Here is a 20,926-nt window from a genome sequence, read left to right on the forward strand (position 1 = left end):
TTAACACTACTTAGTTAATGTCACATTAAATGTTGAGAAGAGAGAGAGAGAGAGAGAGAGAGAGAGAGAGAGAGAGAGAGAGAGAGAGAGAGAGAGAGAGATTCCAGGCAATTTTTATTGTCTCTTGAAAAGATCGTATGAAAGAACTGTTTTCTTTATTGATACACAGTAAAAGGAGAGAGAGAGAGAGAGAGAGAGAGAGAGAGAGAGAGAGAGAGAGAGAGAGAGAGAGAGAGAGATTCCCAGGCAATTTTTACGGTCACTTCAAAAGGCCGTACAAAATCATATTTGCTTTAACACTACATCGTTAATGTCACAGTAAATGTGGAGAGAGAGAGAGAGAGAGAGAGAGAGAGAGAGAGAGAGAGAGAGAGAGAGAGAGAGAGAGTAATTTTTACTGGCACTTCTAAACACGTCAAAAATGTTTGCGCTATGACTAAATAACATATGTTAAAGGAGAGAGAGAGAGAGAGAGAGAGAGAGAGAGAGAGAGAGAGAGAGAGAGAGAGATGCTTTCTCTCCCTTATATAAATATCTAGATTTTAATCATTCAAAATTCGACTTCATTTTTGGGCACACAAGTATGTCAGATTTTAAGTTACCATCTTATACCTGGTCTTTACTGTTCTGTCAACACAAGGTATTAATTTTCTCATATCAAGTCAATATAAAATTGCGTTCCTACATAATGTACCATAAGAAAGTTTCACATTAGCAATTCTACAAAATTTAATGTCAAACACAAATGAATAATAAGCAGATTCTACAGGATCCCCCATCCCCACCCAAAAAAAATTCAGGGATAATGACACCACCAATGTATTCATCACTGTAACAAATAAAAAAAAAACTTCTAAAACAAAAACAGGAATATGCTGACAAAATAATACAACTGTAAAAAAAAAAAAGACAAAACAACAAAAATAAAACCTGTCAAATAAAATAAAGGACTGAGGTACCCACAACAACACTTAAAAGAATCTAAGTGATCTGTCACAAGCCGAGATAATAAATAAACCAGTTCCACTCGGAAGACTCGGTAACGTAAAGGAGGAGTTTGTTAAATCTCTCTCGGCGTGTGCGAAAAAGGACCGAAAGACGGGTCAGCCATTTTACATGATGCATGACTGAATTTCTTCGAAATTGTCTGGCGTGTCACTCTTAGAGAGAGAGAGAGAGAGAGAGAGAGAGAGAGAGAGAGAGAGAGAGAGAGAGAGAGAGAGAGAGAGAGAGAGATTCCAGGCAATTTTTACTGTCTTTAAAGGCCGTATCAAATCATATTTGCTTTAACACTACATCGTTAATGTCACAGTAAATGTGGAGAGAGAGAGAGAGAGAGAGAGAGAGAGAGAGAGAGAGAGAGAGAGAGAGAGAGAGAGCCTGGTAATTTTACTGGCACTTCTAAACACGTCAAATAATGTTTGCATTATCACTAAATAATATATGTCAAAGGAGAGAGAGAGAGAGAGAGAGAGAGAGAGAGAGAGAAGAGAGAGAGAGAGAGAGAGAGAAGAGAGAGAGATGCTTTCTCTCCCTTATATAAATATCTAGATTTTAATCATTCCAAAAATTGACTTCATTTTTGGGCACTCCAAGTATGTCAGATTTTACAGTTACCATCTTATACCTGGTCTTTACTGTTCTGTCAATACACAGTATTAATTTTCTCATATCAAGTCAATATGAAATTGCGTTCTACATAATGTACCATAAGAAAGTTTCAGCATAGCAATTCTACAAAATGTCAAACACAAATGAATAATAAGCAGATTCTACAGGATCTCCATCCCACCCAAAAAAAAATTCGGGGATAATGACACCATCAATGTATTCATCACTGTAACAAATAAAAAAAAATCTTCTGAAACAAAAGCAGGAATATACTGACAAAATAATACAACTGTCAAAAAAAAAAAGACAAAACAACAAACATAAAACCTGTCAAATAAAATAAAGGACTGAGGTACCCACAACAACTCTTAAAAGAGTCTAAGTGATCTGTCACAAACCGAGATAATAAATCAACCAGTTCCACTCGGAAGACTCGGTAACGTAAAGGAGGAGTTTGTTAAATCTCTCTCGGCGTGTGCGAAAAAGGACCGAAAGACGGGTCAGCCATGAACGTTCATTTTACATGATGCATGACTGAATTTCTTCGAAATTGTCTGGCGTGTCACTCTTAGAGAGAGAGAGAGAGAGAGAGAGAGAGAGAGAGAGAGAGAGAGAGAGAGAGAGAGAGAGAGAGAGAGAGGGAATTACTGATAATCATTATATTTTCACTTTCAAAGATCGGATGACAAAATGTTTTCTTTAGTGATGCAACAGCAAAGCGTAAGAGAGAGAGAGAGAGAGAGAGAGAGAGAGAGAGAGAGAGAGAGAGAGAGAGAGAGAGAGAGAGAATTACTGATAATCATTATTTTCACTTTCAAAGATCGGATGACAAAAATGTTTTCTTTAGTGATGCACACAGTAAAAGGGGAGAGAGAGAGAGAGAGAGAGAGAGAAGAGAGAGAGAGAGAGAGAGAGAGAGAGAGAGAGAGAGAGAGAGAGAGAGAGAGAGAGAATTACTGATAATCATTATTTTCACTTTCAAAGATCGGATGACAAAATGTTTTCTTTAGTGATGCACAGTAAAAGGAGAGAGAGAGAGAGAGAGAGAGAGAGAGAGAGAAGAGAGAGAGAGAGAGAGAGAGGGAATTACTGATAATCATTATTTTCACTTTCAAAGATCGGATGACAAAATGTTTTCTTTAGTGATGCACAGTAAAAGGAGAGAGAGAGAGAGAGAGAGAGAGAGAGAGAGAGAGAGAGAGAGAGAGAGAGAGAGAGAGAGAGAGAGAGAGAGAGAGAGGGAATTACCGATAATCATTATTTTCACTTCAAAGATCGGATGACATAATGTTTTCTTTAGTGATGCACAGTAAAAGGAGAGAGAGAAGAGAGAGAGAGAGAGAGAGAGAGAGAGAGAGAGAGAGAGAGAGAGAGAGAGAGAGAGAGTTTCAGAGAGAGGTTTCAGACACTTTATTGTCTCTTCAAAAGATCATGTGAAAGAACTGTTTTCTTTATTGATACACAGCAAAGGAGAGAGAGAGAGAGAGAGAGAGAGAGAGAGAGAGAGAGAGAGAGAGAGAGAGAGAGAGAGAGAGAGAGAGAATTACTGATAATCATTATTTTCACTTTCAAAGATCGGATGACAAAATGTTTTCTTTAGTGATGCACAGTAAAGAGAGAGAGAGAGAGAGAGAGAGAGAGAGAGAGAGGGAATTACTGATAATCATTATTTTCACTTTCAAAGATCGGATGACAAAATGTTTTCTTTAGTGATGCACAGTAAAAAAGGAGAGAGAGAGGAGAGAGAGAGAGAGAGAGAGAGAGAGAGAGAGAGAGAGAGAGAGAGAGAGAGAGAGAGAGAGAATTACCGATAATCATTATTTTCACTTCAAAGATCGGATGACATAATGTTTTCTTTAGTGATGCACAGTAAAAGGAGAGAGAGAGAGAGAGAGAGAGAGAGAGAGAGAGAGAGAGGTTTCAGACAATTTTTATTGTCTCTTAAAAGATCGTATGAAAGAACTGTTTTTTCTTTATTGATACACAGTAAGAGAGAGAGAGAGATAGAGAGAGAGAGAGAGAGAGAGAGAGAGAGAGAGATTCAGGCAATTTTACTGTCACTTCAAAAGGCCGTATCAAATCATATTTCTGCTTTAACACTACATCGTTAATGTCACAGTAAATGTGGAGAGAGAGAGAGAGAGAGAGAGAGAGAGAGAGAGAGAGAGAGAGACCTGGTAATTTTTACTGGCACTTCTAAACACGTCAAAATGTTTGCATTATGACTAAATAACATATGTCAAAGGAGGAGAGAGAGAGAGAGAGAGAGAGAGAGAGAGAGAGAGAGAGAGAGAGATGCTTTCTCTCCTTATATAAATATCTAGATTTTAATCATTCAAAATTGACTTCATTTTTTGGGCACTCAAGTATGTCAGATTTTGTTACCATCTTATACCTAGTCTTTACTGTTCTGTCAATACAAGGTATTAATTTTCTCATATCAAGTCAATATAAAATTGCGTTCCTACATAATGTACCATAAGAAAGTTTCAGCATAGCAATTCTACCAATGTCAAACACAAATGAATAATAAGCAGATTCTACAGGATCCCCCACCTCCACCCCAAAAAAAATTCAGGGATAATGACACCACCAATGTATTCATCACTGTAACAAATAAAAAAAATCTTCTGAAACAAAAGCAGGAATATACTGACAAAATAATACAACTGTCAAAAAAAAGACAAAACAACAAAAATAAAACCTGTCAAATAAAATAAAGGACTGAGGTACCCACAACAACTCTTAAAAGAGTCTAAGTGATCTGTCACAAACCGAGATAATAAATCAACCAGTTCCACCCGGAAGACTCGGTAACGTAAAGGAGGAGTTTGTTAAATCTCTCTCGGCGTGTGCAAAAAAGGACCGAAAGACGGGTCAGCCATGAACGTTCATTTTACATGATGCATGACTGAATTTCTTCCGAAATTGTCTGGCGAGAGAGAGAGAGAGAGAGAGAGAGAGAGAGAGGGAATTACCGATAATCATTATTTTCACTTCAAAAGATCGGATGACATAATGTTTTCTTTAGTGATGCACAGTAAAAGGAGAGAGAGAGAGTAAGAGAGAGAGAGAGAGAGTTTCCAGACAATTTTTATTGTCACTTTAAATGATCTTATCAAAAGTGTTTGCTTTAACACTACTTAGTTAATGTCACATTAAATAGTTGAGAGAGAGAGAGAGAGAGAGAGAGAGAGAGAGAGAGAGAGAGAGAGAGAGAGAGAGAGAGAGAGAGAGAGAGAGATTCCAGGCAATTTTTATTGTCTTCAAAAGATCGTATGAAAGAACTGTTTCTTTATTGATACACAGTAAAAGGAGAGAGAGAGAGAGAGAGAGAGAGAGAGGAGAGAGAGAGAGAGAGAGAGAGAGAGAGAGAGAGATTCCCGGCAATTTTACGGTCACTTAAAAGGCCGTACAAAATCATATTTGCTTTAACACTACATCGTTAATGTCACAGTAAATGTGAGGAGAGAGAGAGAGAGAGAGAGAGAGAGAGAGAGAGAGAGAGAGAGAGAGAGAGAGAGAGAGAGAGAGAGAGAGATACCTGGTAATTTTTACTGGCACTTCTAAACACGTCAAATAATGTTTGCATTATCACTAAATAATATATGTCAAAGAGAGAGAGAGAGAGAGAGAGAGAGAGAGAGAGAGAGAGAAGAGAGAGAGATGCTTTCTCTCCCTTATATAAATATCTAGAATTTAATCATTCAAAATTCGACTTCATTTTTGGGCACTCAAGTATGTCAGATTTTAAGTTACCATCTTATACCTGGTCTTTACTGTTCTGTCAATACAAGGTATTAATTTTCTCATATCAAGTCAATATAAAATTGCGTCCCTACATAATGTACCATAAGAAAGTTTCAGCATAGCAATTCTACAAATGTCAAACACAAATGAATAATAAGCAGATTCTACAGGATCCCCCACCCCCACCCAAAAAAAATTCAGGGATAATGACACCATCAATGTATTCATCACTGTAACAAATAAAAAAAATCTTCTGAAACAAAAGCAGGAATATACTGACAAAATGATTCCTAACTGTAAAAAAAAAAAAAAAAGACAAAACAACAAAAATAAAACCTGTCAAATAAAATAAAGGACTGAGGTACCCACAACAACACTTAAAAGAATCTAAGTGATCTGTCACAAACCGAGATAATAAATAAACCAGTTCCACTCGGGAAGACTCGGTAACGTAAAGGAGGATTTTGTTAAATCTCTCTCGGCGTGCAAAAAGGACCGAAAGACGGGTCAGCCATGAACGTTCATTTACATGATACAATGACTGAATTTCTTCGAAATTGTCTGGCGTGTCACTCTTAGAGAGAGAGAGAGAGAGAGAGAGAGAGAGAGAGAGAGAGAAATTACCAGATAATCATTATTTTCACTTCAAAGATCGGATGACATAATGTTTTCTTTTAGTGATGCACAGTAAAAGGAGAGAGAGAGAGAGAGAGAGAGAGAGAGAGAGAGAGAGAGAGAGAGAGAGAGAGAGAGAGAGAGAGAGAGAGAGAGAGAGAGATTCCTAACAATTTTTTTTTTGTCACTTCAAAACATCAAGTGTACATTTCTTTTCTTTAATGATGCACAGTAAAAGTAGAGAGAGAGAGAGAGAGAGAGAGAGAGAGATTGCTATTCTTTTCCCCTTCCTGCAAATAAATAAACGTCTTACAAATATATATAATATATATATATATATATATATATATATATATATATATATATATATACATACATGTATATTTATATATATATATAATATATATGTAATGTATATGTATATATATATACATATATATACATATACATATAATATATATACATATATATATATATATATACATATATATATATATATATATATATATATATATATATATATATATATATATATATAATATAACGATAACCGTGGCATCCGAACCTCGACGACTGGTACTGTAATTCCTCGCTTAAAATATTTCGAGGCCATAAATAAATCAGCATATTGATGAGAAGCACAAAAACCAAAAATGTCGTATTTAATCTCCTCTCTTCAACCCCTAAACCCCCCCACCTTTTCCCCTCCCATCCACAAATCCGAACCCACCCCTTCTATCCACTTAACCATAGACATTACATATAGCTTAGCTCACAATCAAAGCCGTAATCACTATGTCAAAATGGGTGAGATTAACGTGCGTTTCCGGGAACCAAAAATTCTCTCTCTCTCTCTCTCTCTCTCTCTCTCTCTCTCTCTCTCTCTCTCTCTCTCTCAATTTTCGTTTGCGTATGTAATTTCTTTGCGTGCTATTTTGGGCGTCGTTTCCTTTACAATTAGTCACTACTGGAATAAATAAATCTACTACTAACAACTGAAATTATTTTTGCAATCATGTGGTCATCCTGCCCTGTTCGTTCCTTTAATATAAACATATTGTAAAGGGATTACGATTGATTGATTTATGGTCACTAAAGCTGGCGTCACAACACCTAGGTTACTGACGGCGTGTAAAAGGATAATTGTTCATGGGTATTATGGCTGCCCATCAGGATAAGTAACTTTGCAATCTTTCATGGGAATACTGACGAAAAATAATCAACACAAGGATTCGCCTCTAAGGTATATCCTTGAGAGTATCTCTAATAATAAAATGCGAGTGGATCTTTCTTGTTTGCCTGACCCAGTGAGGGCAGGGGAGACATGATACATCCACCCTCCTCCTGCAAACCTGTTTGTCCGCCTCGTGTGGGGCAGGATAGGTAGGGGATCGGGAGGGTAGGGGAGACAACACATCGCCCCCACCTCCTGCAAACCTGATTGCCCGCCCGAGCGGGGGCGGGTTAGGTGGGGAGCCATGAAGGGCAGCACCAGGTTCCAGCGCAGCATAGCGCGTGCCATGAAGCTCGTCTTACATACAATCACGTTCAGAATTACCAAAGAAAAAAAAACTTATAATTTAACTCTGAAGAACACTAATGACCCAACCAACTGGCTGACATCGGAATCTTGTTTAACATTGAAACCTCAAAGTGTAAATCTAGGATAAGTATCTTGGCCATGTTATGCAGGGAAGGCTTTGTAATCCTCCGGATACTGCCTGGTACACTGTTGGCATTACTTAAAGTTCTTTGCAGCGTCCCTTCGGCCCCTACCTGCAACTCCTTTCATTCCTTTCACTGTACCTCCGTTCATATTACCTTTCTCCTCTCTTACTCTCCACCCTCTCCTAACAACTGTTTCATAGTGCAACTGCTTTGAGGTTTTCCTCCTGTTACACCTTTCAAACAACCTTTATTCTCAGTTTCCCTAGCGGCGCTGAATGACCTCACAGGCCCCACGGAGCTTGGCCTTTGGCCTAAATTTTATATTCCAGTCCCAGTCCCAGTAATGAACTCGGTACACAGCTGAGATTCTCAACACTCATTATCCACTTACTTCCATAATATGAACCTTTCTAATATCTGCAGCTTGAACCCTGTTCATACTTAAGAGACTGATTTCCCTTTTTAGTTTTCTGAAGAGAAAACTATTGTGCCGGTTTTGTCTGTCGGTCCGCCCTCAGATCTTAAAAACTACACACAAGGCTGAGGGCTGCAAATTGGTATGTTGATCATTCACCCTCCAATCATCAAACATATCAAAAGCGCAGCCCTCAGCCCCAGTATTTTTATTTTATTTGGTTGCCACATTTAGCCATAATCGTTGATACATCGGCAAATCTAGCTGGTCATGCCAACACCGGGCCGTGGTTAAAGTTTCATGGGTCATGGCTCATAATAGTATATACCAAGATCTGCGATAGATAGATCTATTTTCGGTGGCCTTGATTATAAGCTGTATCGGCTGTGCAGAAAACTCGATTGCGCCGATTACTTATTATTCATGGGCTCATTTCTTCTCACTGACTTGCCCTGGCCAAATTCAAACCGGGAGACCGTGACAATCTGCGAATGTTAAAAATGAAAACTAATCCAGATTTCTCAGTCAAAGAAAATACTAATGAGTATCTTAAAAAGAATCTTGCAGTTTTCCTTGATCCCTCTACTGTGAAATTTTAAAGCAAAACGAGAACAGCATGTTTTTAACTTTGGAAGGTCATACTACGTAAGAAAAATCTAACTTTTACAATATATATCTTCGCCTTATTGATATACATAATTTTAGTCACTACAAAAGGCAGTACGCAACATGCAACTCTTTGGATATATATGTGTATGTGGTAAGATACATAAATCCTGTATATTTTCTGTGACATCAGAAAAATACATGGAAAACACCATCACACACACAACACTATATGCGCGAACACAATAATGAATTAAAAACATAAAATGCAACAGCGTATATCTCCAGTCACAAAGTGAGAACTTCATAACCCAAGCAAACGCCTTATAACTTGCAGGAAGCAAATGCCTTATAACTTCAAAGAAGAAAATGCCTTATAACTTCAAAGAAGAAACTGGCTTACAACTTGAAAGAAAAAAAGATAAAATACTTTATTTTGAACTGGCCAAAATAGAAACTTTTGAGAGATCATAGATTTTACCGCCAGCCACCCACGAACACTCCGATATAATAAAAAAGTTAAAAAGACAAAAAGACTGAATTTAATATATATACACACACACACACACACACACACACATATATATATATATATATAATATATATATATATAATATATTACATACACATGTGCAATAACTACTCGAACACGAGGCAGTTCGACGGAATGCATTTTCCACTAAACGTAAACGCTTCATTGGGATTATTGGCTTCCAAGCGCGCTCACATTTTTATTCTCTCTCTCTCTCTCTCTCTCTCTCTCTCTCGGGCGCTTTTTACCTCCGACTCCATTTTGGCCTTTTCTCGGCCACTTGCCGCTCCGTCTCTCCCAAGAACACAATTTCTTTTTCTCCGCCCAAAACCCATTTGTCTGTTTCACACCTTTTTCATTTTCCTTTTTTCTTTATGCAGTTTTCGTTCTTTTTTTTCCCCTCGATTACATTTGCAATACTCATTTACAATTTTTTTTTTATGGTATGGCCGTGACGTTTATCTCTCTCTCTCTCTCTCTCTCTCTCTCTCTCTCTCTTCTCTCTCTCTCTTTCTCTCTCTCTCCTTTTACATTTCATTTTTGAGAGATGTCCGTAACAACTCTCTCTCTCTCTCTCTCTCTCTCTCTCTCTCTCTCTCTCTCCTTCCCTTTTTTCCCATTTACAGTGGCTTCACTCATTTGGGATATGTCCATAAAGCTCTCTCTCTCTCTCTCTCTCTCTCTCTCTCCTCTCTCTCTCTTTTTTGACAATTCCACTGACAATTTTCCCTCATTTAGGCTATGTCCAAAATTCTCTCTCTCTCTCTCTCTCTCTCTCTCTCTCTCTCTCTCTCTCTCCTTCCATCCAGCAGCGACGCCACGTCGACACAACGGCTTCATTCATCAAATTCAGCCTCGTGATTTGTAAAAGTCAACTCAGGGGAAAACCCGGACGGCGGCGAAGGGGCTCTTACTCCCAGAGACCTTTCGCCGAAAATTGAGATCCTTCGTCGAAAGAAAGAATCGAGATTCTTCGAGTCGCAAAGGATGGTGAAATGGTGGACGTTAGGTCTTTGGGGTATGGTGAGTCTTGATGGTGCTCTGTATGATGTATAGTGAAAGGCCTATGAATGGAGGAAGTATTAGAATGCTACTTTAGAAGCCTCAATGAGATAAAGCTAATATTATAGAAGACACTATATTTCGCAGCTAAGGACCGTAATGATGCCCAAAAGAATATAACTGGAACATAAAATCTAGGCCAAAGGCCAAGCGCTGGGAGCTATGAGGTCATTCAGCGCTGAAAGGGAAATTGAGAATACAAAGGTCTGAAAGGTGTAACAGGAGGGAGACCTCGCAGTTGCACTACGAAACGATTATTAAGATAGGGTTGAGAAAGAATAGACTAGACTGTATTGAAAAAAATAGAATCCGTTACAAATAAAAGACTCCATTGCAAAGAAAGACTAGACTCCGTTGCCAAGGACAGACTCCATTACAAAGAACAGACTCCGTTGCAAAGAAGAGACTCTGTTGCAAAGGACAGCCTCCACTGCAAAGAGTAGATACCGTTGCAAAGAGTAGAATCCGTTTCAAAGACTAGACTCCGTTGCAAAAATAAGACTCCGTTGCAAAGGATAGATTCCGCTGGAAAAGACTACACTCCGCTGCAAAGAATAGACTCCATTGCAAAGAGTAGACTCTATTGAAAAAATAGGCTCCGTTACAAATAACAGAATCTGTTGCAAATAATAGACTCTGTTGCAAAGAACAGACTCTGTTGCAAACAGCACACTCCGTTGCACAGGACAGACTCCGTTGCAAACCACCCACGATTGATGGTTTGTAAATGAAGTGGTACTCGAGTGGGGAGACGGCTCCTAGTTTATATAAATCAGGGGAGTCAAAAGCGAGAGTTGAACTCTGTCGTTTCAGACATTAATCTTCGCTGTACAGCTTACATCTCTCTCTCTCTCTCTCTCTCTCTCTCTCTCTCTCTCTCTCTCTCATCTACAGTTGTATTTTGAATCGAACTCTTTAATCAAGTATTAAAATTAAAAATCAATCTTCACTATACAGCTTACGTTGTTGCTCTTCTCTCTCTCTCTCTCTCTCTCTCTCTCTCTCTCTCTCTCTCACTTTATTACAACTGTATTTTACAGTGCATCATACTCTACTCATGCATTAAACTTAGGCATTAATCTTCAATATACAGCTTACGTTTGCTTTCTCTCTCTCTCTCTCTCTCTCTCTCTCTCTCTCTCTCTCTCTCTCTCTCTCTCTCTCTCTCTCTCTCTTACTCCTGTATAAACCTAACGAAGTGTCAGAGGAGCTATAAAAATAATAACGCAACCTTACAACTGAAGACAAAGCGGCATATAATAATCTCAAATGTTCTATACCGTTTCAAACTTTTTTTTTAATACTCCAATGGGTCTTCATCGTTTCCTATATATATTCAGAATATTTCACAATAATTTTCATATAGTCAGAATTATCAAGTTTCTAGATTACCTAACATTCCAAAAGTTTCCGGACTTTTTTAGTTTTCTGAAAAGAAAACTATTGTGCCGGCTTGGTCTGTCCGTCCGCACTTTTTCTGTCCGCCCTCAGATCTTAAAAACTACTGAGGCTAGAGGGCTGCAAATTGGCATGTTGGTCATCCACCCTCCAATCATCAAACATACCAAATGGCAGCCCTCTATATTATTTATCACTAAATAATATATGTCAAAGGAGAGAGAGAGAGAGAGAGAGAGAGAGAGAGAGAGAGAGAGAGAGAGAGAGAGAGAGAGAGTATTACTGCATAAATTACCGCTTCCTCCTCCTCTCATTGCAAGACCGACCTTATTCACGAGAAGAAAGAGCTCGTCCTGAACCTTTCCATCTACGATAATATTTTAAGACCCTCTCTCTTACGCACAAGACCTTTCTTTCATTATCAAAATCCTTTTATTAAAATAACCTGTCGAAAAAACGATCAGAGTAATCTCATTACGCCCGTAAAAACCCAAAAGACTATATTAGAGAAAATAAAAAGAGTAATCTCACTTTCTTAAAATGGGGGGGGATACTTTCAAGAGGTATGTACTTAGGCTTAGAGATGATTAGGTTTCTTACAGACATGATTAGTTTTTATTAGAGCACCGTACGTTTTAGTCTTCAACAAATGGGAGTTTTTATAATGTAACGTGAGAGGATTTTTTCTTTGTAGAAGTTTGTCTGGGTTACAGCATAGAACGTACTTAAAGAAGAGGATTTTCCCTTTTCTTAGAGAAAGGTACTTAAAGAAGGAAGTATTTCTTGAAGAAGAAAGTATTGTATCCTCTTCTTAGAGAAAGGTACTTGAAGAAGAACGTATATCCTCTTCTTAGAGAAAGAAAATACTTCTTAGAGAAAGGTACTTGAAGAAGAACGTACTATATCCTCTTCTTAGAGAAAGAAAGTATTTCCTCTTCTAGAGAAAGAAAGAAATGTACTTGAAGAAAGAGTATAAGAATCACGGCAAACACTATCTCCTCTTCTTAGAGAAAGTATTTTCCTCAATTCTCAGAAGAAAGCATAAAAATAGTTTATTATCCAAATTGAAGAATAAAACAAAGAAAGATTACTATATCCCTCTTCTTAGAGAAAAGAAAATACTTTTCTTAGAGAAAGTACATATGAAGAACAACATTGTATGCCATCTCTTCTTCGAAGAGAAAGAAAGTATTTCCTCTTCTGAAAAGATAAATGGCAGCTAAGATAGAAGAATATGACAAAACTTGAAGAAGAAAGTACTATATCCTCTTATTTAGAGAAAGAAAGTACTTCCTCTTTTTAGAGAAAAGGCACTTGAAGAAGAAAGTACTATATCCTCTTCTTAGAGAAATAAAGTATTTTCCTCTTCTTAGAGAAAGGTAGTTGAAGAAGAAAGTATTAAATCCTCTTCTTAGAGAGAGAAAGTATTTCCTCTTCTCAGAGAGAGGTGTTTGAAGAAGAGAGTATATCCTCTTTTCAGGAAAGAAAGCACTTCCTCTTTCTCAAAAGAAATTTTCTCTTCTTAGGTACTGAAGAAGAAAGTATTAAAGTCTTAAATCCTCTTCTTCAGAGAAAAGAAGAGTATATCCTTTATTTCTCTTCTCAGAGAAAGGCACTCGAGAAGATTCTGAAGAATTACTATATCTCTCTTCTTAAAGAAAGAACATATTTCCTCTTCTTAGAGAAAGGCACTTGAAGAAGAAAGCATATCCCCTTCTAAGAGAAAGAAAGTATTTCCTCTTCTTAGAGAAAAGGCACTGAAAAGGTACTTCCTTTCCTTAAAGAAAGCTACTTTTAGATTCCTGAATCGTGTTACTGACTTTTTACAAAAAGAGGTTTATTTCCTGGAGTGCCGTTTATGCGGCTGATTTTTCGTTGTTCTAATTATATATTTTCTTTCACCATACAAATTTCAAGAAGCTCTGATAAAAAAAAGTGCCATTTAAAAGATAACAATAATAATACGTACCGAAATAATATCCTTGCCCACAGTGACGGTGAGGTCAACTTCGGTTATATCAAGCTTTACAAAAAGGGAAATATTGAATTTTGGTAGCCCGAAAAATCCCAAAACACAACCGCAATAGTACCAATAGGAATGAGGAAAATTAAGCGTATCTCAGTTTAACCAGACCACTGAGCTGATTAACAGCTCTCCTAGGAAGCTGGCCTGAAGGTCTGATTTAATTTGCACGTGGCTAAGAACCAACTGTTACCTAGCAACGGGACCTACAACAATATGGAATCCGAGCCACATTATGACGAGAAATGAATTTCTATCACCAGAAATAAATTCCTCTAACTCTTCATTGGCAGGTCGGGGAGTCGAACGCTGGGCCAACAGCTTGCTAGCCGAGAGCCCTACCCACCCCTCCAATGAAGAACCAATAGGAATGAGAAATCCAGCGTTACACCAGATGATTAACACCTAAAAAAAAAAAAAAAAAAAAAAACCGACATAGGGAGAAAAATCCCGGTCTCCAACTCCAGAATACATCCTGAACTGTATATAGGATCTCTTTACCCTATGGATAAAAACTTCTCGCCAAATGGAGTTTGGGAAAGGTGCAGTCACGTATTGCTTGCAAGCAGATAGTAGGAGAGATAGGAAACAGCATATAAATAAATTCGCTTTTAATTATTATTGCTTTAAAGCAGAAAGGTAGGACCAGAAATGAGAATTTTACTATAAAAAGGGTAATTAAGAAATAATGCCCAAATGCAAATCCCTCTCAATTTTCACTCCCTCCGGCCTGGGCTAGATACGGCATTCAGGCTAACCTCTCCCCCACCCTTCCCACCCACCATCCCATACCGACTCCCCAAAATTATTAATATATATATATATATATATATATATATATATATATATATATATATATATATATATATATATATATATATATATTTCTGATTTCGACCCATAACAGGGATCGAATCCCAGTCTCTCAATGCAAGGCTAGGGAGCTACCAATTGACCCAATCAAGTCAACTGGCAGCGCCCTGGCCTTTTATTTGTGAGACAAGGGCCTGATCCTGACGAGAGTCAGAAATTCACTTTTGTGAAACATGCGCTCATGTGTTGATTAGTTCCATATATATGTATGTATGTATGTATGTATGTATGTATGTATATATATATATATATATATATATATATATATATATATATATATATATATATATATATATATATATATATATATATATATATATATTTATATGTTCAATGAGAAGATATAGATATATGTAAGTAGGCCTGCACAAATCCCTACTGTAGCGTAGGATGTTAACCTAAAAATATTCATTTAAATACTACCTTTTAATTAAACCTCTTCTGCAAATAATAACCTACATAGTGAACAGTAACGATTTATATACATAAATAAATAAATATATTATATATATACATACATATATATGTATATATACATAAAAATTAAGGCATTTTCGGCATCTCTACCAGCGGTAACTTACAAACTACCGCCGGTGCCAGGAAGGGTAGAGAAGCTGGAATGAAGCCAGGCCCTTGGCACCTACCTGGAAGGGTGCCAAGTAAGGACGTGGCCTTGGCATTTTGCTGATCCAATTTGCCCGGCTCCCGAGCCAATGGCAGAGAAGACCGAACGGCCATGGTGACCATGATAAACGGGGAACAAAGGAGAAAGGAAGTAAGATAAATGAAAAAAAAAAAATAAAAATATATATATATATATATATATATATATATATATATATATATATATATATATATACACACACACACACACACACACATATATATATATATATATATATATATATATATATATATATATATATATATATTTTTATTTATTTTTAATTACAGGCTTGTTGTTCAACAGACCCTCATTTCATGAGTTTATGTCGGAAACTTTTTTACTTTTATTTTTATTACAGGCTGAGGTTAGTTCTGAGTAATCAGGACTATATACAATTTCACGTGTATTTGAAAAATAAAAAAGATCCATCTATATTAATATATATACATGCATACATATATATACATAAATTTATATACATATGTGTGTATATATATGTACATACACACAAAAACACACACACACTATAGTGTATTATTAATGTTTTGGGATACCATAATGACTTTCTAAATTATTCTACAGAACAACTATGCACTATAGGATAGATTATTGTGTTTTGGGTACATGTGACATATATATATATATATATATATATGGGAAGCTATAGGATATATATATATATATATATATATATATATATATATATATGTATATATATATGCATGTATGTATGTATATATATACATATATATTTAGTATATAAAGTTAAGAAGGTCATCGTAGTTATGGCAATTACATACACACACACTGCATAACGTAACCCCATAACAAACGCACAGGGCAATATTCCCTCCGGTTAAAAGAGATCCCATGCAATGACGCAATGCCAGCTAAATATGACTGACACTTACTCAAACAAACATAACACCTCCTCACAAATTTTCCTCCCATTTCCGCGCATAACTCCACACGTAAATCTAAATTAAATACACAGACAGTATTTAAAACTTCATTTACATGCAACGCAGCCCTTCCGTCTTTCTATGTCCCCTGCTTGCAAGCGGGGGGAGGGGATGGGGGAGGCGGAAGCGAGGTTCGCATGCACGCAGAGAAGCACTGGACGTGAAATGAATGCAGTTCAAACATAAAGCCGTCGAAGCAAGCACTGTACGGGTCAAGTGTCAAAGCAGTCATTGAAAAGCATATGTTCCTGGCGGCTGTACAGGACTAAATAGTCATTCAGCAGTCCGTCTTGGTGACTGTTTCAATCCAAGCGCCTCCCAGAACTGACAGTGATGCGGCTATCCTGCAGCCTTCTGAGTTGTTCTACAGAATAATTTAGAGTTTCGGGTAATGCATCACAGTACATGAAATGGTTCCAGACAGTAGGAGCTCGTCCGCCTTCAGCAAAGGGTTGTAATTCCTGAAGGGACGGAGGAAAGGCTGATTCTGGGGTTATGTTTACATCCGCTTAACCTCCGTGGCAAGGTCGACTGAGCCTGTAACTGGCATGAATTTCTCAAAAAAAAAAAAATAAATAAATAAATCGCGCAATAAAAACCTAGTATGAATTTCAAAAAAATGGAGCTATAAAAACATCTTTAATTACCATAGGAGGTCAAAGGTAATGTTTTTCAATTGTCTCCATTAAATTTGTGAACGGCACTGGTGCAAGTGGACTGCCCTTTAAGCAACATAACGGAGTGAGACATTCATTGCAGGAGGCCTTCCGAGTGTGTTCTGTATTTATGTAATATATAAGAGAAAATAAGAGGCAAATTACATACACACACATACATATATATATATATATATATATATATATATATATATATATATATATATATATATATGTGTGTGTGTGTTTAACATATATATATATATATATATATATATATATATATATATATATATATATGTATATATATATGTATAATATATATATATAAAATATATAATATATTATATAAAATATATATCATATATATATCAATATATATATTTTATAAAAAATATCTATATATATATATACACATAAAATAAACAAGAACGCTCAACCACAAACACACGCACACACAGACAACACAAAACACACACACACACAAACAACACAAACCGATAACATTAACATCATCATCATCATGATCATGATCATGACGATAATCGCCAGACAAAACCGAACTGCGAAAGGAGACGTCGTCTCATCTTCTCGATTTCACTTACATAATAACTTCTTCTTCGTCTCGAGCCAACTTCGACGTCGGCTAATGAGAAAGACGATCCCCGCTACCGATACTACTTCTGCCGACGGTCGGGCGGTCGGGCGGGCGGTCGGTCGGGCGGGAGGGCGGTCGGTCGGGCGGGCGGTCGGTTGGTCGATCGGGCGGTCGGTCGGTCGATGGGGATCGGATAATCTTTCGGTAGAGCCGCCGACCGACAAACCGATATTCTCTATCAGCTCTCGTCTCCTTCCATAAGCCCGGTTATGAATGTATGTATGTAATGTATGTATGTATGTATATATGTAATAATATGTATGTATGTGTATATATATATATATATATATATATATATATATATATATATATATATATATATATATATATATATATATATATATATTTGATGGAATTCTGTTGACTTATATATCAGTACATGAGTGCTTATATGCATATATATATATATATATATATATATATATATATATATATATATATATATATATATATATATATATATATATATATACATAAGTATATCTATATATTATACATATAAGTACTCATGCACTGATGTATAAATCCAGCAACCTCACCCTTTCCCCTTAACTCCCCAACTATCGCCCCCAACCAAAATCCAAGTCAGATTCTCCTCTCTCCCTCTCTCTCTCTCTCTCTCTCTCTCTCTCTCTCTCTCTCTCTCTCTCTCTCTCTCTCTCTCCTTCACTGCATTATTATTCCGACTGCTTTGGATAATGAAGCGGGAAGAAGTCCCCGCCCCTTGTCCGGCTAAAGGGAGGAGATTAAGAAATAAAAGGGGCGGAAAGGAGAGAGAGTGAGAGGAAGAGGAGGAGGAGGAGGAGGAGGGAAATTTAAGAAGGAGGAGGAGGAGAGAGACAGAGAGAGAGAGGGGTGAAGGGGTGGGAGAAGTAGAAGAAGCGATTGCGTAAAACTGTCTCTTGGCAGGAATTAGATTTCGTTGTGGGGTCAAAGGGCTTTGGGGAACATTACAGGAATATGCAGCAAAGGGTGGCTGACGTAGTCATTGCCCTTTTGGACCTAACTTAATAAAAAAAAAAAAAAAATGTGCCGAAGTTTCTTCAGCGCAGTCGAGTTTTCTGTACAGAGTATGATCAAGGCCACCGAAAATAGATCTATCTTTTAAATGGTCTCGGTATAATGCTGTATGAGCCGTGCCCGATGAAACTGTAACCATGGCCTGGTTGTGGCATATCCTATATCGTTGCCAGAAGCACGATTATGGCTAACAACCTAAAATAAAAACTACTAAGACTTGGGGGCTGCAATTTGGTATGTCTGATGATTGGAGGGTGGATGATCAACATACCAATTTGGAGCCCTCTAGCCTCAGTAGTTTTTAAGATCTGAGGGCGGACATAAAAAGTGCCGACGGACAGACAAAGCCGGCACACTACTTTTCTTTTACAGAAAACTAAAAAAGAAGTTTCTTCCGAAGGAAACAGTACAATCACCCAAGTCCTCTGGTACTAACTTTAATAAAACAAAATTTTTCCTCCGGAAGGCAACAGTAAAATCACAAACAACTAGTTAAGCTAAGCTGGGTGCTTGCATAGACATGATGTTTATCTGTGATCACAAGAGTAAACGCGACAGTATATCTCCAGACTTATGTCGAGGCATGTACAAGTGTATGTAAATTAGAAACTTCTCTCAGGTTTAGTGGTCTTAGGTTCTACATTTATGAAATACAATCTTAAACTTCAAAATCAGCCTCCTAGTTTGGCAATCTGGTTAGTTATGCATAATGAAAGTATAATGAAACAACTCTGCCCAGAAATGGAAGACTACAGTATCTGCAAAAATGCAAATCTGAGAAAAATGGTAGATGCTGTAGTTCTCCTTTGCCTTACTACTGATTTTGTAGATACTGCAAATGTGACCCGCTAAATAAAGCGTTAAGAATCATTCTGAAACTGCAGTAACTTGTGTATTAGTGTTTCACGAGCCCAGTAAGTGGCACATCTCAATTTCTGAAAATTTTGCAGATATGCAGTTTTCCATTTTGAGGCAGAACTAGATTTGATATATATATATATATATATATATATATATATATATATATATATATATATATATATATATATATATATATATATATATTATATAGTGTATATACAGCCTACTAATACTTTAAATAAACCTACAGGGCCCGAAACAAGAGCCCATACCCCTTGCAATGACGTAACACAAAGGAATAAGTAAAACGCAGAACCCATCGAGGAGTTGGCAGATGGAACAGCGAGCGGTTTTGCGCCCTCTGAAAAGAGAAAAGAAACGCACCCTCTCCTCCCAATTCTCCGGGACCACTTTGCCTTCAAGTAAAATCCCTGGAAAGTGAGCCTGAGTCGGAAGTTCTGTTGCGAGATGTAAAAGAAAAAGAAAGAAGTGGAGGAAAGAGAATGAGATGAAGAAGAAGATGGGATTTGGGAAAGAAGGGACATTTTTTTTTTGGGGGAGGGGAGAGTGGGGGTAATAAAAAGAAAATCTACGTATTTTGAGGTTTTAAAATTTAACATAATTTTTTCCCGGTAAAATGCTTGCAATTTAATGACAAAACTCCAGAGTAAATATTACATGTAGATCAATATCTGTATGAGACATAAGAATGTATGTTTATATATATACTATATATATACATACAGTATATATACTATATATATATATATATATATATATATATATATATATATATATATATATATATATATATATATATAATATATATATATATATATATATATATACATATAGGCTATATGCGTGTCTGTACAAAGTGGGAGCTAATATTAAGAATGGGTCGCTTACCATACAGACAGGAAATCTGTGCTTGATTTCTTTTCTTGAAATATATGAAAATCATTTTTACCATAAATTTTGGGGAATATTTCTTTATAATAACTGTCTATGTAAAAACGTTCCCATATGTTTTTTCCCGCGGAATAGGAAAAAGAGGTTTAGATTAAAATATATACACTAGTATATATAGATAGATAGATAGATATGTATTATATATATATATAATTATATATACATATAATACACATATAAAATAGCGTGAATACGAACGTGAAGCTCTGTTACATCTGTCACCCTAAAAAGCAGCATTAGGGGTCTTTGTTTATGCGCTTCCTCTGCCTCGTTCGTTTCTCTAATCCAATTGGCCCGGTGTCTCCAAACACAGTTCTTTTTACTCTGACTCCTTTCTCTCCCTTCTTGTTTCTTCGTTTCTTCCTCTCCTTTTCCACTATGAAGCTATTTTGCCTTCTTTCTCTTTCGTTACTTTTCTTCTTGTCAAACCTCTTATTCCTCTATTTGTTTTTTCACTTTCTCTTATTTCTCTATTTGTTCCTATTCCTCTTCTTGTTCTCCTCATTCCTCTGTCCATCTTGTTCACTCTATCTTTGATGTTCCCCATTTTCCTTTCATTCTGCATCTCCTTTCCTCA

The 20,926-nt window shown here is 36.8% G+C and overlaps 1 protein-coding gene across 1 annotated transcript in view; it reads right to left on the minus strand.

Moving 5' to 3' along the window:
- Positions 1 to 20,926, minus strand: part of LOC136838446 (proteoglycan Cow-like) — a 620,993-nt gene that overhangs the window by 520,379 nt on the left and 79,688 nt on the right. The gene's annotated exons all lie outside the window — the stretch shown is intronic.

This window comes from Macrobrachium rosenbergii, chromosome 5, assembly GCF_040412425.1.
Source record: "Macrobrachium rosenbergii isolate ZJJX-2024 chromosome 5, ASM4041242v1, whole genome shotgun sequence".
In the NCBI taxonomy this organism is placed as follows: Eukaryota; Metazoa; Arthropoda; class Malacostraca; order Decapoda; family Palaemonidae; genus Macrobrachium; species Macrobrachium rosenbergii.